Raw genomic sequence first — 24,874 nt, 5'->3', positions numbered from 1 at the left:
CTGTTATACTATAGAGAGAATTAAATATTTTCCTAGAATTGGTTTTCATTTAGGCCTATCTCTAAAACTGCAATAAGCTATATAGATTAAATCCATCTTCGGCCTTATCCTTCTATTTTCTCAATGTCTTTGAACAAGAATGTGTTACCTGTTGAACTAAATATCAAGGCTTCAAGTTATCGAGAAATCTTTGTTTTAGTCCTATACCATATAACCATATCGTAGTTACCAGGCAACCGGACCTTGAATAGCACTTTGAAAAATTAATTTTCTACAAATAGAGTTTGTGATCAGTGTATTTCTGTATCCTTATCCTTATATTATATAAAATAACAGGACTTTTTTATGTACCAATTTTCTGACGACATAATTAAAATCATTTAAATGACACGCTAAATAACCGGAACCTTTAAATACTGTATACGCCCTCTCCCCTCCCCCCTCAGACAAAACAATTTAAAATCGGGTGACGTGGTAACACTTAGGAAAGTATTTTGAGCAAATCTTTGGAAAAAAATTGGGAAAAGTTCAATAGTGTCGTCAGAAAATTGGTATATAAAGCAGGCTTTTTCTTTGTATAAGTATAAATATAATATATATAAGGATTGTTCTTAAATTAAGTTTACAATTAAATTAACAAAATATAAACGTTAAAATATGTATTTATATTTTTCTATTTCAATTAATTTAACTTTTACCTTTGATAGAAAATTTTCTATTTTTTTTATTACAAAATAATGAATTTATAGATTTTTTTATTTATAAATATATTATGTATAAAAATTAATATTTGTCTGTGTGTCATTTATGCATTTCTAAACAGCTGGACCAATTTTGATGAAATTTGTTGTGTGTATTACTGTATTAAGTGGTTCCCGGGATGATTTAGATTCACAATGGACCCAGTAGGTCCAACTCGGGGAGGTGCTCAAAAAGGGATTTTAAGATTTACGATGGACATTTTTGTTTATAAATGGTTGCCATTGGTTTTAATAACAATAATAATTATAATTATGTTCAGTATTCAGAAATATAGGTACATAATATCTTCAAAGGAAAATTGCCATCAGCCCTGCCTTACTACAGTTGTTACCTGTTAGAAGTCGACGCGCGTTTACCTCCAGTCCGCGTTACTTCATTGTTCTTATTAGTTTTTGTTTTGTGTTTTTTTCCGTTACCGTGAACACCCACACCACAACTGTCACCATCAAGTCAACATCACCATCATCCTCACCGTCTATCACCGCCAAGAGATCTTATCGCGGAAACTGCCTAGATGTTCATGCGATTAATACTGTGAATACCATTTATTTCTTTTAATATACTTATACTCATTATTGATATATTTTGTTTGAATATTGTTGTCTTTCTGCCCCCCCTTTTTTTCTTTGTTCCATAATTTTTAAGAACTGGCCAGTATATATATTGTCATTATGCTAAAGTTTATACCACAATAGATTTTTTTCTAACTACTTATAAAACCTATGGTTATTATTTATTCAATTAGTTACCTATTCACCATCAACTAAGACCAAAACCATAATATAATACAGTCCACTATCAGAAGGGTTAGTCAACAAGTACGATAAGCCTGTTTATTTTTATTACAGAATGTATCGAGTTTGTCCCACGGTTTCGGTGGACTAATAAATTGTTTGCATTGTTTTTTTTTCTTATTTTTACCGATTAATTCTTTATAATATATTATACATACGAATGTTTGGTTTTTATAGGTATTTGGTTTTCTTTTTTAATACGATTAGGTTAGGTTAGAATTTTATAATAATTGATCATTTTTTCCGGACGATAAAAACCACCGGATTGTATCAAATCCACCGTGAGTAAAAACGACAAGCTTGGTAGAACTGTGATACTTTAGAGTTAAGATATACACTTATGTACGCACCACGCGGGTCCGCGATCTACCGTAGGTATATTGCATACCTGATAATATACTGCTCGCATAAGGTGCAGTATATTATCTGGGATAATTATCATATTACACCAGGTAATTCAGCTAGTGTACCTATAAAAATATATAGCTTCATATAGTAGTTATATCATATGATTATATTTATCTCTTTTAAAAACCTGCAGTACTCACTATAAATTACAATTATGAATTAACCCTAAACTTATATATAGAAAACAAACATAAAAATGTTTTTTTTTTTATGAAAACTAGATATGAACTTAATTGGAAAAATTAAAAATATAGAATTGCTTTTAATAGTTAACACAAATAAACGCAAATAAGATAAGCTAATACATTTAATTAAACTAGGACGAGTCGTTAAGTGCATCTATTGTAGGACGACTAGCCATATGGCATGCCAAAATATTAAATTACTCTTAAAGAATGCTAGTTTTATGTTTTTTTATTCAAATTCTGTGAAATATTATCATCGATCATTTTTGCCCAGCCAAATGAGCCGATAGACGGACAACTGATGTGGCCTTTGTTATTTTAAGTGAGGGTCCACCCGGACACTGAAAATCGCGCCCCCAAGCTATTATCGTTACATTGTTTATACCAAACCGAGTTCGACGAATACAATACGCCTATTTACAGCCACCATCTATTTAAAAAAAACTTTTACAATTGTATCAGTTACATTTTTTTATACCAACGTAATAGTAGTATTATTTAACTACGTTATATAATAAGCTTCACGGAAGACGAATTCATTTTCATTTTGTTAATGTATTGTCCTCTTTTATTTTTTTACCTAATGCTATTTTATTTTATGCTAAACGACTAGCATATTATACGTACCTATATTCAAAAGGAAAAATATTGTTATAGCCAGTTAAAGACTAAAGGTTATATCTATTGTAGAAACATGATAATTTCTATTTATTGATAAGAAAAAACACGTAAAGCTGTAAGTTAACAAAATAGAATCGTAACAATTAAATATGCAAAATTAATATCGTATAATTTGATTCACTGAAGTATGGAACACATTTGTGAATAAATATTATTTCAGTGTTGAATAGTCAAACTAAATTCATAATTTAGATAAATTCAAATGTATATTCAGTATATCTTAATGTATACTAGTCTTAATTCAGGTTTGCAAGTATGCTTATTGGTTAAATTTATTTAAGATCATATTGATAATGGTATTCTCCATGGTTTTAATTGAATACTACTTTAATGAAAAAAAATGGTGTGAATTATTCCATCCTATTTTGAATCTTGTGAATTCTATGGTTTTAATATTACTCTGTTGTCTCTGTTTATGTCAAACACTGTAAATTGTTATTGACCAACTCTTTACGTCACTATAAATATTTACTGCGAGTTTTGTTTTATTATTATTTGCATAAAAATATTATAAAGTCAGTAGGTACCTACCTACGTATACAATATATATATAACATTATAATAGAGCTATAATTATAAGTGTGAACGTTTCTTAAGTACATATAAAGTTTGTATTGTTTTACCTCAAGACGGTTTTATTTTTACTGTCTGTAAATAACTTGTTTTATGTGTTTCACTATACACTTGCACTTATTATTTTTTTTTATTGCACCTGACCCGGAACAGATCGTTAACTATATCCAACCAAAGGCGTTAAATCCAGGGGGTGCTGACACGACACTTGTTCGTTAAAAATTAAAGATAATAACATTCCTCTATATTATATTACGCCCCTGTAGTACAAAAACACACAAACTGAGTTATAGCTATTATAATAAGTACCTAACTAATACGATACGCAAAATAAAATATTATGTAGATATGCCATTTATTCATAATAAACAATAGGTATAAGCTGTATTTATATATGAGTATATAGCTGTATGTACAATAAATGTATGCAACAAATATTATGGACGAATCATGAATTGGTAGTTATACCTCTAGTATTCATTATAAATTATAATTTGTGATATAAATACATAGGTACAATATACCAGATATCTAAATGTTTATAAGCTAGGTACATTGGAATTGATTAAAATATTATATTATTTTTATAATAGGTGTATAAACAATCTATATGACTATATATATACTATAATATATATTATAATATATATTATAGCGTCTGATAGTCCCACGATTATATTATTTTATATTATATAGGAAATAGCAAGCGAGAAAACTGTTATTTTTATTTTTTAAACACAAGTAGAGCAACGCAGTAAAGCAGTAAACAATGTCGTCGTAAAGGTTATAACATCGGATAAGGCTATAATACTATCTATACTATCATTATTATTATTATACGGTGCGGAGTTGGCCGACGGGCGCAAAATAGGACATTTATTTTTTTCCGTCAAAAACGGCAAAATATACGTAATAAAAAAAAATTAAATCGAGGGCGCGTAGAACACCATATAATGTAATAAATCATGTGTAATTGGATTTTTTTTTTTAAGAAATCAATTTTTACGACTTATCGGCGTAGGCACGCGATGACCCCCCCGCCGACGCACCCTCACCGACCCGACCACCACCAATCGACATCGGTTCCGGCGAATTAATGTCATTATCACGCGGAGGCGTTTTTCAGATGAAGGGCCGGCGGTGTCGTCGGTTTGGAGGGTGCGGGTGCTACGAGAGGGGTATATATGCCGGCTAGGTCCTCGGCGGGTGGCCCGCGTAATGCAATAATGAGCGCCGGCGTGCACCACCCGGTCCGAGCTGGTTATTATTATTATTATTGTACATTTTTTTTTCTTTTTTTTTTCTGCTCAATACAATACGCACAACGAGCGTTATACATACACACACGACGTAAGTGTACACACTATTTGTACACACACATATATTTATATATATGTATACACAGCGTGTAACGCGCCCAATTTGTTATACGATACCGCGGCGTCGCGGCGACCGGTCTTCTCGTCCACGCGATGGAAGGGTAGGGCACGCGCGCGCCCTTTTGCCTATTTCTGTACATATTATATTATATAATATTATTCCTTCTGCCACTGCCTTGTGTGTGTGTGTGTGTGTGTATGATTCACGCTGGTCCAATCAATTATTCAAACACACATCTGTTGGTCGCCGCCGACACCGCCGAACGCGATATGCGATAGTCAACATTGCACTTTCCTCGCAGCGCAACACTATTTGACAGCACAGCCACTCGAAACGGCGAGAATTGATAAATTCCGCAATGTACCCGTACGATCAATCATTTTTGAACTGTTAATTTTTTTAAAATTGGAATTTTGAAAATTACTATCGTATTATGGATAATAATCTACTCACTACTCGTCGTGATTTATAGAGTATTAATAGGTAGGGCTAACCTAACCTAACCTACTTAATGGTGGATATTAATTTAACAATTAATAGTCATCTGAAACAATTTGGTACCTATATGCAGTATGAAATATTTAAAAAAAAAACACGGATATACAAAATCTAAACAGTTTTATTTGCTCATAGACTCTTGGGTAGGTGTAGAAAAAAGTGGTTAGTGAACAGAACCATCGAATTGTAATGATTTTCAAAAATCTTTAATTTCAAAATAACAAATCGAGGAAAAAGTTTTTTTGCGGGTCAAAACAATTGATTATAAAAGTAAAACATAGCAAACACTGTTTTGGCGCGAAAAAGAACCAAAAAAATTACAGTAATAACGAAGAAAAAAAATTTTCACCTCAGAAAAAGAAGAACATTGGCTGTGCAATATCGTTTTTATTTTTTCGATACCAGAACTTAAAAAAAAGTTATTTAAGTTTGAAAAACATAAATAATAATTGATTTTGAAACAATAAGAATTTTTTTTGTATAAGGGATATCAAAAAAATAAAGACGATATTGCATAGCCAAAGTTCTCATTTTTATGTAGTGAAAATTTCGTTTCTTAGTTATTACTGTAGCTTTCCCGGTTCTTTTCCGCACCAAAACAGTTTTTGCTATGTTTTACTTTTCTATGACGGAGATACACTTCACGGGGCTACGGCGTCCCGTATACAATATCCCGCCTAATACGCTAATTTTTACGAGTTCCTTGATTTTGACAACGTAATAATACCAAGGCTGGGCAATAGTTAATGGTTTTTTTTAACTCAGTTAAGTTAAGTTAATATGCAACAACGACAAAAAGTTAAAAATTTAAAGTTAATTTAACTATAGGTTAACTCAGTTAAGTTAAAAGTTAATACACACATTTTGTTAACTTTTTATTAAGTTAAAAAAAAAGGTAATTTGTTTATACAACGCTAGAGTACTTAATTTTTTTCCAACCCAAAACTGAATTATAGACTACACTGTTTATACTTTATACAGTATTTCCATATAAGTAAGTTAGATTCGAATGATATAATTTTTTTACTCTAAACAATTTACGATACATATTTTTGACATGAAAACGAAATAGACTGAAATAGTGAAATATTATAAAATTAAAAACAAAATAAATTAACTTAACTTACTTCTTAAAATGAAAAATTAACTCGTTAATTTCACGTTAATTAAGAAAGAAATTTAGTAAGTTAACAGTTAAGTTAATGAAAAGCCAAAAGTAACTAGTTAAGTTAAAAAGTTAAAATAAAATTAACTTTTTAACTCGTTAATGCCCAGCCTTGAATAATACGATACGCATGATACGATTTCCCGCTTAAGACGCTATTTTTAACTGGTCTTTTGGAAAGCGTCTTAAACGGGTTCTACTATGTTTATAATATTATCTCGGGGACGTTTATATATTACACTATACATTTAAAAAACCAACGTTTATATTATACACGCACGTACCAATGGCAAGACAAAGAAGATAATAGAGAAGCGGCCAATAATGAGTTTTTTATGGGTGGACAATGGTTAATAGGAGAACTAAGAATAGTAGGTATCTAATTGATTAACAACTACGACAGGCAGTTACAATTACTACAATGAATGCCTTTATCGGGTTATCGGTGCTGCAATTTGGGTTAAAAATCGAACTAACCTATGAAAAATTTCAAGTTCGCAACTGCACATACCTATTTACTCCATTAATCATTAAATTTGTAGTGTAAAAATATGGTATTTGTCAAAGTACCAAATATTGTTATAATGTTAACGTTTATATTATATTGTTATTGTTTTGTTCTCATTATTGAACACGAAATTATTATTATTATAATATACAATACAAATCTACACAATATATTAAATTATTTTTATTGTTATATTAATGTTATCGACGGCGGTTTTATATTGTATATTTGTATATTTGTATCAGTACCAGTGTATTCAAGGCTCGCATTTGAAAGAAAAAATAATTTTAGCGTTTATCGTTAAAATAAAACGATGTATAAGTTTTGCGTTTGTCGTTATTCAGAATTAAAACGTTATCCAAGTTTAGCGTTTATCGTTATTTAGAAGTAAAACGATATACAAGTTTTAGATTTATCATTATTTAAAATACCAATAGAATTTAAAAATAATAACTAATGCGGGTAGCTGATAGCCCGGATACGGAGTATTATACTTATACATAATAAATAATAATATGATAAATTCTTAGATTGTTTGGTATGACAAAAATAAATCACACGAAATAAATACTTCTAGGAAACCAATATAACTTTTAAATTCTTTCGTTTAGCGTTATTTTTCGTTTAATGATATTCTATAAATTACGTTTTGCGTTATGTTTTGTTTAATGATAATATAATTATATATTTTGTTAATCGTTTAGTTTTGTTTTGTGGTATTTAATTATTTTTGATTATCGCTTTCCGTTATAATTACGTTTAGAAATTTCAATCGTTTTTTGTCAAATATAACGTTATAGTCATAACGCTATCAAAACGTATGCAAGCCCTGGTATTATTTTCACATCATAATATATTATATTATTGTATTCATGATAAATAACGGATGTCGCCGTTTGAATGTTCTGATAATCTCCATAGTATTTTTTCTGATTAATCATTCTAAGTGCATACCTATACCGTTGCAATCTCGTATGATATTTTCCATATCGTAACGCTTGCAATGTTTACACACCAGTTCCTAACCATATAGATACCCGTCTATTATTTCCGTGAACATCGCAAATCATGGCGCTCGCACAATCGCACAAATATTTACTCGAGATCAAAATAACAATATAGTGTAGGTATATTCCTCTATTGCATCGCAGACTGAGTTGATACATTATATTGTTAGAGATAGGTACACCAACCTTTACAGCACAACGTAAGTACAGAGAAAAATAAAATCAAATTTCAACAAGTATAGTAAGTTATTTTGTTATAAGTTATAACTATAATGGCCGACATCAGCTGTATGGTTGTATGTATATTCAGTATTCACGTTCTTATTAGTAGGACAACAAACATTATTTTAAGGTAAAATTTTGGTTATTTTTAGGGCATGACTGTGTACATATTTAAAAGAATTTTAGGGAATATAATTGTCGCCAGTCAAAGTTATAACTTATATTGTATGCATTTAAAGTTCAGATTCGTGGTGTGGAGTACTGGAATGGCAACAAATTATTGGTTCACGATACTCCGCTCATAAAAAACTTTAATCGGGACTTTAACTTATAGTTAAGGTACAACTATAATTTAATTTGTATGATAAAAAAACTATACAATCTGTACTTGAGCACAATAAGAATATAATATGATTCAAAGATTTACTTGCATGAATAGTTTAATTTAATAAGTTGAATGCTTCATTACTTTATCTATGTTTACCTATATAACTTTAAACTAAAAAAGAGAATGTAAATTAAAAAGCAAATTTGATGTACGAGAGTGACGAGACACAGTTGCACATTGATCAGACCATTTATGACTATATGTATATTATATTATATCAAAAGTTGATATATTAATGAAGGTACTTAACTCAAGTAAAAAAAACTCAAGATCTTTAAGTTATAAGTTAATAGTTAACAAATAACAAATTGAACTCACCAAGTTTAAAGGTACCTTAAGTTGGAAAATTAAATCAACTTAACTCAGTTCAAAAAAAGTTAATCAACATTTTTAATTAGTATAGATCAATTAAAGGGTATTTTGTGACTATCTATGTATCTTTTGTTTATCTTTTTTTAGTAGGTTCTAGATCATTTGTATATTTAAAACCATGTTTAAGTAATTATAATCAAAAAAATCATTAAAATTTAAAACCAATAATTTTAATTTTGACTTAAATCAACTGGAAAAAAAACTAAGCTAGGTATTTCAACAGTCTTAAAAGTTATATAGTTACCTAGGAACATATGTTTCAGGTTGGTAGTATATTATTATATATAGGTATTTAACTATCTATCCAGTTAACGTTCGCCTTTGTATCATGCATATAATAATTAAATAATGTATAATATAATATTAAATGAGCGCCAAATATTATATACGTATAGCGTTTAACATATTATCATATTGTACATTCCACATAATATACGTGTAGCCTGTGTAGGTATTATGCACATATTTTGTTTATTTTCGGTGCGATGTCGATTGTTCAATTTATTTCGTTTTCTCGATGGGCTTCGCTGGTACGTATAACACTGGGGAGAATTAATCGCGTTTTGTTTATTAATTGGAAATAATATTATTACTATACGGTTTCGTATAATATTAAATAGCGATTTATAATTATGAGAGCACTGGGGACATAATAATATATACTAATAATATTATACCTATTGTAATATAACGTACTCGTATGCCATTATTACGTCTATGTGTACGCATAATATAATGTTTGGATGTTCGTTGAAACACAGATATTTAACCATTTAGGTATTTATTTGAAATTCGTTATTTCATAATTGAAACATGCGAAATATTTAATCCCTTCACGTTGTTAGCGATTCTTATCCAACGAATAATATAAATTGTCTCATTTCGTTTCCTAATACCAGCTACGATTTAATATTCTGGTGGATTTATCACGCTTTCAGCTACCTACTATATATAGTTTATACAATATACATAATATTCGGTGTATTCGTGTATTCTAATCGATTAATAATTAATTGTCTACAAACGTGCTAAACTTTTCGTACACTAGTTATTTATAAATTATAATCATTACCAGCAGCTATCAAGATAGGTAGTCAGCTTTTAAGTGTAGATAAGTAACGTTTCCTGTAGGAAAATTTATCGAACACTAAATTTGTATAATTCCTATATGGATATTATACAAGTCTAATAATGCTAGAACGTTTTTAAAACCACGCGGAACAACTCTGCAATATTATTTTATTTTTATTTTTCTATCGGTTAAGGCTTCAACAACAACGATACAACTTGACTTAACGATACAACTAAAACTAAAACTTAAACAATTTAAGTGCATTATCTACAATTTTTGGCTCAAGTTTATAATAATATGAAGGAAACAATCATAAATTGCTGATATGTATTCTTCGTTAAGTAGGTGTTAGAGAGAGGCAAAAAAGTAGTTAAGATTTTCTGTGGTGTGGTTTATTTTGGGCAGTTGGTCACAATGTGAATCGTAAAGTTTTCATTGCACGTGTTACTTGTTGAGGCTGTTTTTTTGGATATGAAATAGGAATGTGTGAAGCTCGCATAATATTCATAATAATATTACTTTATTCAATAAATGCTCAAAATACAACTGTAGTATTTTTACAAATAATTATAAATTATTAAGTAATCCAATAATTTATAAATACTGTGGAAAAACAAATCTTACTTAGAGGTATTTATCGAATGAGATGATTGGATGGTTTGACATTACATTACAATTTAATATAATACAAATAAACTACTTGCTGCGAAAAAGGTGTCCAATACGCTGTGTCTTTATTGTTTCTTGAGCAGGTTTTTATTAATAAGTATATATAAATAATAAATAAATAAATTCTGAAATACTTTTCAAAAAATTCTTATTAAATAAATGTGTTTAAAAATATGTAAATTTGAAAGTTATACATACATAGGTGAAACTGATTTTTTTTATTTGGGAAGGGGTGGGGCTGAACAAATTTATAACAGACCCGTGTCGAGAATTGATTCCCACCCTCTCTCAAGCTTTCTATAAAGAATTTTTTACATCTTTCTTAAGAATAGATTTTTATATTACATTTTATTCATACGTTGTCATTATTATTCAAGCCTGTCCCAAAACGAAAAAGAAATTGTGCTAGCTAAAATCAAAAAGATAATAACCACAAATAGAAGATACGGTTAATTTCATTGCGAATAAAGATAAAACTATATAAGTTAATCTTGTCAAACAGTAACCAGGGTACAACCTCGAAAAATTGTAGGACAAAATTGCGTCATGCAGCTTTTTACCGTCACGGCACTATTCGATAGCGTAGTGGTCAGTCCAAGAAGCTACCAATCACAGTATAGTGGGTTCGATTCCGGCCTAGAAACAACTTTTTTTTAAATTTTAAATTTTATTTTTGTGTTTTTACGGACGGGTCGTAACACCCGATAATCAATCATATTCAAGGCTTAGCACCCGAATTATTGTTTTGTGTTTCGGGTGCTGGATGTATTCGGGTGTTCAAACACCGGAATAAAAAATTTAAACAAACGTTTGTGTTGTAATAATTGTTATTATTCGGGTTAATATTGGTTAATACGTGTGTTCAGAAATCTAGAAACAACAACACTTTTGAAGGCTGAGCCCCTCCAAAAAGTGTTAAGCCGAAAAAAAATTTAATAAAAAAATGATTTACTTTAGCTATTTAATATTATATATTCCGTCAAGAAATAAAATAAAATAGAAATTATGATTCTACGATTTCCGGAAAACTTGTAAATATAGCCAAGAATTACGATATTCGTTACTAAATTATAATAATATCGCTTGGGAAGTTGGTTGGCAAACAAAACTATATTGGCATTAACTATATAGGTATTATAAGTTATTAGTATTTGGTATTTTGGTCATGACTGTCAATACCAGTTCAGTTTTGTTGAGATACCATGTCTATATTTTATATTATTTTATTTTACAAACCAATACAAACCTAATATTCTATTCGTTGAATTACTCTGACAGAAGTTTTACTTCATCCACGCGTACTCGTTACTGTGTTACACGCACACTTTTTTTTTTAAATTACACAATAATTGGTAGGTATACCTATTATTTGTATTCTGATAATGCGCTGAATCATTTCAAGAAGACTTATTACGATACCTACTAACTGTTGTGCTATCAGCGCCGGCATTGCGTATCAGTAAAATATAGAACCAAATTTCTTCAGAGCAAATCGAATTCCACTCTGCGAATTTCGTATTAAATATTATGCTTTGGCCCATAATATAAAGCATATTATCATATTTGCGCGTTGTGCCCACGACTGCCGCCAGACCGATGCGACGGAATAATCAGTACAACTTTCCCCCATCAGTGCGTGCCGTGGAGTTAATTCCATTCGTGAAACGGTCCACTGCCGCTAATCAAGTTACACCGATTTTTTTTTTTTACGTTTCCGAAAAACACTGACGTTTCGTTCGGCGTACAGACAACTACTGGATAAAAAACGTTTATTTTTTTTGTTCCTCGACGATAATCATTGTTTGACCCATTGTACGGTAGGGTGAATCGCATTATGCACAAACAATGCGCCGACAATACAACCGTACAGCATTATACTATATATACACATACATTATATTATTATATACGTACGTGTACGCATACGGACAGTTAGTATAGCACGAGTGTACAGTGTACCATGTGTGCCTAATAAAAAGTGCATTATCTGTCCGGATGAGTACAGCAAGTGCGGGTTCATCTGCTGCTTCTGCTATCAAACACACACAAGGCGAACCCTATTTATTATTGGCCCCCGTCCGCGGAACGCAACAGAAGCACAATCGAGTGCGGCGGCGGTGGCGTGCCAATTTTTTATTTCATTCCACTCCGGAAAAAAAAATGATAAAATGGGGGTGGTCGATCCTAAGCGTTTATATAACGTTTGGCAATAGGTCAAAATACCAAATAATAGGTACTCTTCAGCTCACATATTATCATGTGTAATTGACGTAGGTACGCGCTAACTTCGCAATCGACCTGCGAGCATCACGAGCATAATATATTTCATCCTCGCCGCCAACAAAAAACACGCGAGTATTATACCAGTGGTACCTATACTTTGCGTGATTGTAGTCACAGCCACAGCCTTATACCAATGCTGACCATGAGCAATCCTCCGCACTGTCTGGAGTAGGGCGATATAGTAATTATATAGATACCTATATTATAATTAATGAGATAAATACTTCTTGCTGACGTAGTGATAATACCCAAAGTCGAGTTACATAACCAATTGTATCAATATGTATTCATCGTAATCGAAAGTTCAACAACATTGTCTGTATTATAATATAGTATATAAGTGTCATTATTATATAATAATATCATAGGCTCCGAGTACGTAGGTGCAAAAATAAACATATAAGTTACGTCTTAATTTGATTCGATCTTATATTATAAAAAAACCTAGTTTTCAAAATCGAAATTATAACCACCTTTCTTACAAATAAAGTATATATTATATTATAGAGCAATAAAAACTCTAAACTAAAATTATGTCACGCATATAGGATTTTTGCGGTGCAGGATTCGAGATGGTTTCGGGAGAAATTCGGCGATAACGTGACGAGCTGATTGGATTATCCTGGATATAAAAGGACACTCGAAACTGGTAACGGAACTGGACGTTTGCAGTCTGAGACGGGTCTCGTGTTTGTTCTCGCGCCATGTGCCGCAGTCGTGGTGGTCGATAGGTCATCGCGGTTTTACTAGACAGCGACCACGCACGTGCCGATCCGCTGGGAAATTGAAAAAGCAGTCGATTCTTGTCCGAGTTCGTTTTAAAAATTAAACACAAATCAATTGTTTTCGGTACCACGGGCTACCCCTCAAAAATACCAAGTGAATTGTATTTGTCGACTGTGAAAGATTAAACCACCGCGAGGTTTTTGCGGCCATGATTATTTTTATTATGTTTTATTTGTATACTGCGCACCACATATATTATGTACATATGTGTATAACTCACAAGAAAAAAAGATTATTACAAATTCCAAAATACAATCATTTGCTAGGCGAACACGAGGTTCAACTACACAGTAGCCTAACAGCAGTTATAACAGACATTTATTTTATTTAATCTTATGATATATAATATCAGATATGTAAAATGTATACGAGTCTGAGTTTCCGCGCATAACGTGTAATGCATTGCAGTAAAATTATAATAATAATTAAATATTCTTCTTAGGTATAAAGTATCTGATAAGCTCAAGGTTGAGGAAAAAATGTAAGTCGTTCAAATAAACTGAATTTAAATTGTTATGAAGTTTAAACATTTTAAAATATAGATATATAAGCACTGACAGTTGCATCACATTCAACTCACTTAATTGATTTGTGGGAATTATATATCCTTTAATCCATACACTTTAAAATACATACCTGTAAAATGTCTGAAAATAAAAATTCCCATTTAAATAATGTCCAAAAAAACTAGTGTGACTTCAAAATGATCAATAAGTTAAAATGCATCCATAAACACAGAAATGTCCAAAATAGTTTACCAGAGGATTTAAAATAATCACCAACATATTTATTTTATAACGTATATTATACGTTTTATCATTATTATTCATTTAATAATTTAAAACAAAAACAAAAACACAAACATTTTAAATATATGTAAAATTAAAAAAAAATCACCAAAATATAGTTATGATCAGTGTTGGGTAGTAACGAAACACAAATTACAAATTACTGTAACGCAATTACTTTTTCAGTAACGCAGCAGTAATTTCATTTCATTTTACTTAAAGTAACGCATTTGTAACAAAATTACTTTTGAAAAGTAATTGATATGAAGTAACGCACTATAACGCCTTATTTTCGACGTTACTAAAATAATAGTTTTGAATGTATTACAAAAACAAACCGATAAGATATTCTAGAAAAATAAAAATCAATTATATTTATTTTTGATTCCGATAATAGTTAACAATATTACTAAAAATTCCAGGAATAAATGTTATCACTTTATTCGCAGAAAGAAAAAAGTTCGGTTTAAAAATAAAATTTGATAAAAATTAATTATGATTATATAGCCCGCATATAGATGAGATGATTGTACATTTGTATATAATACTATAATAGGTCTATTATTATCACTAGGTCTATGATTGTAAAATATTTACATAATAACTGAATCATATGAATTGAATATGGTTTAAAAAAAAATGATAAAAAAATAATGTTTTTTGTAACGCACTACTTTTTTAATGAAAATGTTACGTAACGTGATAAAAATAATTTTAGGTAACGCAAATGTAATTTAAATACAAATATTTGAAGCAACGAGTAACGTAATTTCATTACTATTTAAAAGTAATTTACCCAACACTGGTTATGATAATGTTCATATATGATATATTGTAGGTACCTACTCCATTGGATAAGAAAGTGCTATACGTAGTTTGATATTTTCTGATGCCTTTATAGTTTATAGTATAATATATCTCATTAATAATTAAATTGAACACAGTTACTTACGTCTTAAATATATCACTAATATGGTACATAAATTATACATCCACAATATAAATGTGAAATTTGTTGCGAACTGTTGTATTTAAAAAAAATTTAATATTGTTGTGTAATAGAAAATTAAATATTAACTTACTTTTTTGTTTTTTAGAAAAATATAATTTGCATATTTGCATCTCAGATGGTATAGTTGTATCTAAAAATATAATTAATTGAAAATAATATAGGTATACCTATAATTATAAACTAACGATTTAATGTTATGCATGATATATTGTATACACATATTATATTATATTATATTATATCATATTATGATTATGCACATTTTGTTCAAAAGTCTCTTTTGTAAAAATTTTGAACAATTTTTACACGTCACTCGTATGACTTATCCGGACTGCATAGCCAGCCGAAAAAATGTGTGCCTTTGCGGACATGTTACTCCACACGAACTTTTAAGGTGCAAATTATTTTGAAAGTCTATTACTATTCAAAGGAAAAGAGCGGATACAATAATGGCACAATATAACGGCGACACATATGCGTTGAGACTTGAGAACATTATATTACATAGATAACTTATGACAGTTATAAACTCCTCCATCACACCAAATGAAACATACAAATTGTATTTTAAAGCTATATTATAAGAATAATATCGTGTTGCGAATTATAATCAATATGGCTTATTATTGTACTTGCTCAAGTTGAACAATGGTGCGATATGCATCGCTTGTACAATGCGCAGAAATACGCTGCACTATAAGATCGGTTGTACCATATAGCTGTAATAACATAGTTGTAGTTACAGTATCGACGTTAGATTTATGTACAACCAGAATAACTGCGCTCTCTGAGAGAGTAATTCTCTAGATTTAACTGCAGATTACCGACTGACCGTTATTAATGATTAATAGAATTAATATCGTACATATTATTATCATAGGGTTCCGTGTAATAAATACGCAAATAACGTTGGCACTGTTGTGCTATAATATACCAACAACCGACATGCATGCTTATAATATTATATATTACTATATTAGGCATTATATAGGCACAACTTGTAATGGGGCCGACTCGGCTAAAACTATGTTATTATTATATCACAGTATTATACCATCGTTCCTCTCATGCGATATAATAATATATTATTACAATATAGGTAAACGTATTAATCGATTTAAAGTGATATACAACGAATATATTTTAACCACACGCGGAATACGATCATTGTTATTGTGGCTATTTACGCTGATTAATTATTAGTATATAGCCGTTTACATAGGTACCTAAAGGCCCACATGTGAAATCATTATAATTTATATTATATTATTATGACCGTTACTGAACGACGAAACGTCCATTGCGATTTATAAATTGAGTTCCAAGACTGATTAAATTCAGACTCGGTAGTATACATTTATAAAAGTATTTATTACAATAGGCACTATACCTATTTAATAATATAATACATATAAGTAAGTACCTATTACCTACTCGTTATTTTACTAATATACAGACTTGAAGGTTATCAGTACACAACTGTAGTTAAACTCTAAAAAAATATTATGTGGCGTTAGAAGTATTTTTCCAAGAACTTCAGAACAGTTTATCGACTATTTAAAAATACTACTTAAAGTATATTACAATAAATCAAATTAAGTTAACAGTAAATACCTACTCTACCGGTTTTTATTAATTTGTCATTATATTTGATATGTAGGTTGTACGCTAATACTTATACATAAAACATTTTAAATCATTGCAATAGAATTCTTCAAAACAATAAAAATATTAAACCTAATACACCTAAGATAAAACCAAAAATTGCAATGTACTTACATAAATAACTAAATTGTTTTCAAAACAAAATATGTATTTAATTAATTATTATTTTTTTTTTCTATTTTAATACAAGTGTAATGCTAATGGGAAAATGTCTTAGTTGTTGAAGCTGAAATTTATAATTTTAAGACCAACAAAAAAACCTGTTATATTTTATATTTGTCAAGTTATAAATTATAATAATATATTATATGCATATAATTATTAATTCATTTTGTTTATCCACGATTTAGAATAATTTTAAACTGTATGATATATTTATTGTATTAATTGTCAACTTTAAATTGTTTAAGTAATTTAAGTACTATGGCGTAATCATAACGTTTCCAAAGAATATACCTTAAATCTATATGATGATATATTATCATATTATTATCTGAATATATACAGTATATATATATACAGTCAGTCCAGGGACTGGAACCTTTTGAATTTATCGGTATCAGTTCCGGTTCCGGTTCTGGTTCTGGTTCTACAAAAATTAAATATCTGTTCCGGTTCGGTTCGGTTCTGGTTTTTTGATAAGAAAATATGGGTATCGGTTCCAAATAATTTCGTTACCGGTTCCAGATAATTTAGTTACCAAAAACTATAATAATTGTACCTACCTATCCAGAATGCGGGTTTAATTAATAGTATGAGAAATATTAGAAAACTCGTATAATCAATGATCATATACAGTTAATACACAAAACAGTAATACCATTAAATTATGATAAATAAAATAATTTTATTTCTGACCTTAAAGAATCTATTTAATTTTAAAATTTCTGTCCGGTTCCTGTACTTTATTTATTAAAATAAAGGTTTCGGTTCAAGCTCCAGTTCTTAATATTTTAAAGGTTCTGGTTCCGGAACTGGTTCTTTTAGGTTCGGTTCCAGTCCCTGAGTCAGTCATTAGGTCTGTGCCACATGCACAGTGCGAAATGTCAAATCAACAATTTGAAATTTTATAATATTCACTGTTACTACTGAACAGTTGAACTAAATAAAATATCCTACATTTATTATTAAATTTTACCAATTTTCTTTTGATGCATGTTGAACGGCTTAATCTTTTTTTAGTGCATACTTAGGAGTATACTTAGGTACTTTAGGGAATAAAGTAATGTAGTCTGTAGCCTTACAGTTATCATTAATAAATTTAATTATATTCTCTTAGTAAAAATAGATATATTTTACTAGTAATTGTAAGTCATTAAATTTATTTGTAAATACCTACTAAATTTCCCAGTGACCAATATCGAATGTAATAGGTAACGATGTCTGTAAAACACTGCAGGTTGATATTAATATCCCTCTTAACAGTATAGGGTTAAGATAGATAGATTTGTTAATGGATTTTTAACAATACGAATTTGTTTAAGATTTTGTTACATTTCTTAAGATTTTTGTTTTATTTACGGTTTCGGTGATACGGTGTTAGAAAACAAAAACATCGAGTTTTTAACTGATTTTTTAAAACCCAGTTTTAAGACCTTCGGTAAAGTAATATAAATGATTTTTTTCTCGTACAATGAGATATTATAAATCGTAAAATAAATAGTATTTTAATAATATTAAGTTAAATTATACCCAATATTATGAATATTATTTTACGCGGTAACTATAAATAATATTGACATATTAAAAAATATGTTAAGTAAGACTCATAGTAATAGTTTCTGTAATAATCTTAACAAATATTTTAGGTGTTCAAAATCAACTTAAATGTCATAGTTATACTAATCCATTTTTACAATTAACTACAGATCGATGTATTTTTAAAAATATTTCACTGAAATTACTATACTGCAGGGTTCAATTTTCAATCGATCGAAGATTACTGGAAACTTTTTATCACCCAATATTTCTGCCGTCTGCCACCCTAAACAGTGTTTTGAAAAAAAAAATATTTTTCACGTAAAACTAATAGCAACCCCTCGCTCGGATCAGAATATAATATAATAATTTGGCAAATAAATAACGCGTATCGAGTTTCTCGCGAACGGCAAAAAAATAATGCTATAGATTAAAATATGAAATGACGGAAAACTATAGCAGGGGTGGACATTTCAGAAATTAATGAAGGTCCGAAAACCCGTGAAAAAAATATATGAAAAATTATGGGCGGCCGGCAGCAGCATTTGCAGCAACGATGACGGCGGCGGCGGTGGTGGCGAATGGGTCGCGAAGGTAGATTATAATATCGGCGGCAGCGATGGCGGCGTTGAGGGTAAATGTTTGGCCGGTGCCAAGTTAGCGCCTTTACTATGACAAATAGCCGCAAAGTGACCATCTAGCCGGGGCGTTGGGGCTGTATTTTTATTAGTGACAGACTTAATTAGGGTCTCGGACCTGTCCTGAATAATTAAGAAGGATATTATTATACCGGATTTCCTTAGTTCCCAGCGGGCGACCCCACCCCTGCCCCAGCCGACTACCCGCCGGCACGGTAACCTCCGCTTCCACCGCCCTCTGGTCAACGACACGGGCTGCCGCGTTAATAGCTCCGAATAATGTCTGCAAGGGCAAATATAGTATATGCATATTGTACGCGACGGCGGTAGCGATGACTTTTTCGTTTTGTTGTTGTTTTTTTTTTTTGTTTTTTAATCTATTTTTTTCCGTCCACTCCGCTTTATTTGCACACCCTTAATGTCCCAGCTGGGAAATAACTGACAGTGTTATTAAACAATGCGTATCATTATATTTCCATAATAACGAAATGTGTATATACGTATACATGCACTGTATATATATGCATGTGTGTGTGTATGAGTATGTATATTAGAAAGTTACCACGCGCATTTGCTAAAAGTTTTCAACGGGTCAAACAGATCCTACTGTAGCGACAAACACACATACCTACTGGCATTATATTATGTGCGTTCAGGTCTTCACTACGGAGCCATATAGTATAATATTAGTATATTACCATATGATTTATGAACAGCTACTATACCTAGGTATACCGCTCCTATTTCTACTGATCTTGCCCGGGCTACTACTCAGCGATGCAAAGTAGAGTTTAATATTAAACAAACAAACGAAACGAAAAATATAATATGTGCCATGACACGGAATCGACTGTTGTGTATAGATAATATTTGACGATGGGATAAATCGACTGCTCTAAAAATTGAGAATCCCACACACATTGCGTACGTTATATTTCTCGTTAAAAAGGATGATATTTCGGGGAGAAAAAAATACTTCAACAGAATGTTACTTATTTGTTATCTGCACTGTCCAGTTTTTATATCGTAAATCTACCCCAGTACCTCAGTGAAACCTTGAATCAATCCCTTTTCTCTCCGTACTCCCCCCGTTTCAACGTGCCGGACGCAGCGCCACTGCTCCGAACACGTCATATATTATTATAATATTGTTATGAAATATGAATTAAGATGCTTAAACAGTATATTATTATCAACACGTACGTTATGTAAAATCGCTGAGTTGTTTTATGCCGAAAATCGATATTATTATGTGATCGGTGGTGGACAGGACGGTGTGTGTGTCTACCATCTTCTAAATGGGAGGATGGGACAAATACAAAAATCATTTGCCATAATATAATACGCCACGTCGCAGAGATGGACCACCACGTGGACAGAAAAGTCACGTGCGCATGCAACAAAGTACAGAAGACGATTTCAACAACGGAGTAGGACAGAGGTGTATATCCTGCACACGGAAGAGCACCGTGCCGCAGTGTATAATATATGGAAGCGAGGGTATATTATATACAATTTGGTTGAATAAAATAAGGGTGATAGAGAGAGAGAGGGAGGGAGAAAGGGAAAGTGAAAGAGAGAGAGAGAGAGAGAGAGAGAGAGAGAGATAGTGAAAAACGTATCGCTAGAGGAAGAGAGGAAAAAAAATAGTAAGTCATCATTTGTTTGATTGTTGTGGTTTTTAATGTACGAAAACGGCCGGCGAGGGAACGCACACGCCGCCCTTGTATATGGCTCCCGCGCCTCGTTATCCTCGCATTATTATACATTTATACGGTCAAATCGAATTACGTACGGGAGAATATTATTATTATATACAAGTGAAATAAATGGATCGTAAAATGCGTATAATTCAACACGCACGGCAGCAGTTCGGTTCGGTTTTGCCGGTCTCGTAATCGTCGTTAGAACAAAAACGCGCGATGTACAATAATTTGTATTGTAATGGCAGTTGTAGTATAATAATATAATCGCATAACCAGTTGTAGTATACATTATATTATTATGTGTGCATCTCGTACGCAACTGTCGTACTATGACGACGCCCTTTCGTCAAGGGGAGTTGTAGGGGACACACTGTCATACCTACTATATAATAATATAATATTTATATATTTATATAGGATTCCCAGTCAGTGGCGACATCAATCAGCTCTGTTATTGTAGTATTATATGAGTTGTACTGCACGATTACATTTCAATGTTTACAAACGTAGGTACTATCTTATTTTTTTAAACGTCTAGAACGCTTTTGTGAGTATTAAAATGGTTTATACTTCCAAACAATAAATATTTTATTTACCTACCTATATGTAATGGCTAATACTCATGTAGGTATCTGTAAAAAATAACTAAAACAAATATTTGAAATCAAAGTTGTTTAATACCTTTGTATTATACCTAAAATATTAATAATAGTCTTGGTTTATATACATATATAATAATATATAGGTACTATATAAGTGGAAAAATACGTAAGAAAAGTGTTTCAGAGCGTATAACCAACAGTCTCTTTTATAGCAGGAGCCAGGATGTATATTACAATATAATATATGAGTATTGTGTAAAACAGGGGTGGCAAACCCAAATGATCTTGTGGGCCACTTTGGAAATACATTATAAGCTCATGAGCCGTATACTAAATTACATATTTTAGATTTGAACAAAATGTATTAATGTATGTGTATTAATTAATTAAAATAAACAGAATGAATTTATGATTTACAAACATAGATATTATAATAATTTATATTTATTTATTTAGTGGGATATTTGTTTCTCAACTCATTGTGCAGGCATTCCAGAATATTCTTTATCAGCTATTGGCACAAAAATAAATTTTTTGCAAATATATTATATCAAATCATACTCATAATACCCGTTTTAAGCACAATACCAATATTACAATATAATATTATTCATAAATTGAGAACTAAATTAGTTCAATCAGGACTATAATATTAAGTATTCGTAAATGTTTAAGTTGAATTTTAAATTAATCCCTATAGTGCTTTTATCATATCAATCATAAAAAAAAATTGTTATTGTTATTATGTATACTGTTTAGTAGGTTTATTATGAATTATCGTTTACATTATTATTTATTAATTATTATTGTTACAAAACACAACAGCTATAACAATCAATATGTTTTCTAATGTAAAATTCATTAATTATCCTCCACAGTTGTCACTTATAATATCATCTATCAATTTTTTATTTGATATTCATAACTATAGCAGTTTGATTTAGCCTTTAGTAACATTACTTAAGACGATTTCAACGCAATATTTATATTAATATAATATCCCTCGGACCCACGCATAACAATAACAGATAAAATGCATACTACATACATGTAGATACAAATTTTGTTTATGGGGTAACCTTGGGTAATCTTAAAGAAAAATCACTTTTATTACAACAATTATAGAGGATAATAATTGATTGTTGAAGGTTGGACGTATCGATTTTATATTTCATTATGAGTTGACTTTATATTTTAATTTAAAATTACATTTTTTTTGTAAATTTCAATGGATATTAAACTGTTCTCGTGACAATATTTAGAAAAACATCATATATTCAAAAATATTATTCTCTACAATTTTTATAATGGCTGACTAAGATTACTCAAAATTACATATAATAACAAAATTATTTTCCGTGAGTATGTTTTGTCTATATGTTGCGAGTGTGGAGTGGACCAGAGAGTGGAAATAAACGTGCGCTGTCATCATCTTAATTTACACGTATAACTTCCAATTTTATTGATTAATATTGAAACATTAAACCTTCACTTTTGCAAGGTACAGTTATTGGCTTGGAGGTGACCAACTTCTGCTATTATAATTATTAATGTAATCTATTGTTGTTAATTTGAATTAATAAATATTATTGCTTATCATTAAATATTAATATTTTTATTGTTATATTTTATTATTTATGCCCAAAAGTACAAAACGATACAAACGATAACGTGATACACATTACACATATATTCAAAGGGTTAAATCATTAATGTATATGAATCAGAACAATTCAAAGAAAGCTAATTTTATTGTCTTTGCGTATGTGCGTTGAAATTATGAAGCACTCACGCGCGGTTTACGATTTATTAGAGTAGCATCGTTTTATGGAAATTCTTATTATAATATATAAAGCTGCGATATAGTATCACGTTTGTGTAAAATGGATTTTCTGTTTTCCATAAGCCCATCATATTCGAAAACGAAATTTTAATTTGGCTTTTTTTTATATATTATAGTAAAATATGCGTATAGTGTTGTGTTCGGTTGATATATTTAAAAGACAACTTTATGTCCTAAAGTAATTTTAGATGAGTTCATGTTCGCAAATAATTTTTTTTTGAATCTACGTGATATCTATAATGTTAATAATGTTATGGTGTTAATATAATTGATATAATAGTAGGTAGGTAGGTATTGTATAATATTATTGTGAACGGTTGTTCTTGGTACGACACCATCACAGACGTACAAAACAATCAAATAATTTTTCATATGGTAATTAAAAACTAGTTCATTTTATCCAATGAATTTAAATTATCATAGATTATATAAAATATAAAATATGTATGAATGGGTACATCCCAAGAGTACTGGACCTTTTAAAATATTTATTTTAAAAGTAGATTACTATAACTTATAAAGTATATAAATGTAATAATATAATTTTTTTCTTTTTAATAATTTGATAATAAGTAAAATATAAAACTGTAGAAGCGCGGAAAATTACTTTATTATGAAGTATGATTAGTCTTTATATGTGTTTTTATATTATTATTATTAGCAGTTGCTGTTAGAAATATTCTAGAATTTCACTTTAATATGATAATTTTATTTTGAGAAATGGTAAATCTCTATATCTATATGACTTATTTTTTCTATTTGTTGTATCCTTTTGGGAACATTATTCGGAAGAAATATTTATGTAAAAACATAATATTTTTTCCTTTTTACAATGTTTTGGGATGTCCCGAAAGAGGTTACTTAACCTGTAGACCACTGGAGACTATTCCAATACCACAAAATAGTTTCTATCTGTATAACCGACACACACACACACACACACACACACACACACACACAAATAGATGTATATATATTATATATATTCACTTTGCTGATTGTAATATGTATACACTATTATTTACAGCTAAATTACATACCTAGGTATATACTATATAGAATATATTTACGGAATGAAATATAAATACAAGAAAGCTAAGAAAGCTCGGTACAGGATACACGAGGATGTACGATTTACAATTAAGCACAGTTCATTGACCTAAACACAA

This window comes from Metopolophium dirhodum, chromosome 1 (assembly GCF_019925205.1).
Source record: "Metopolophium dirhodum isolate CAU chromosome 1, ASM1992520v1, whole genome shotgun sequence".
Lineage (NCBI taxonomy): Eukaryota > Metazoa > Arthropoda > Insecta > Hemiptera > Aphididae > Metopolophium > Metopolophium dirhodum.
Note: the sequence above shows the minus strand (reverse complement) of the source record.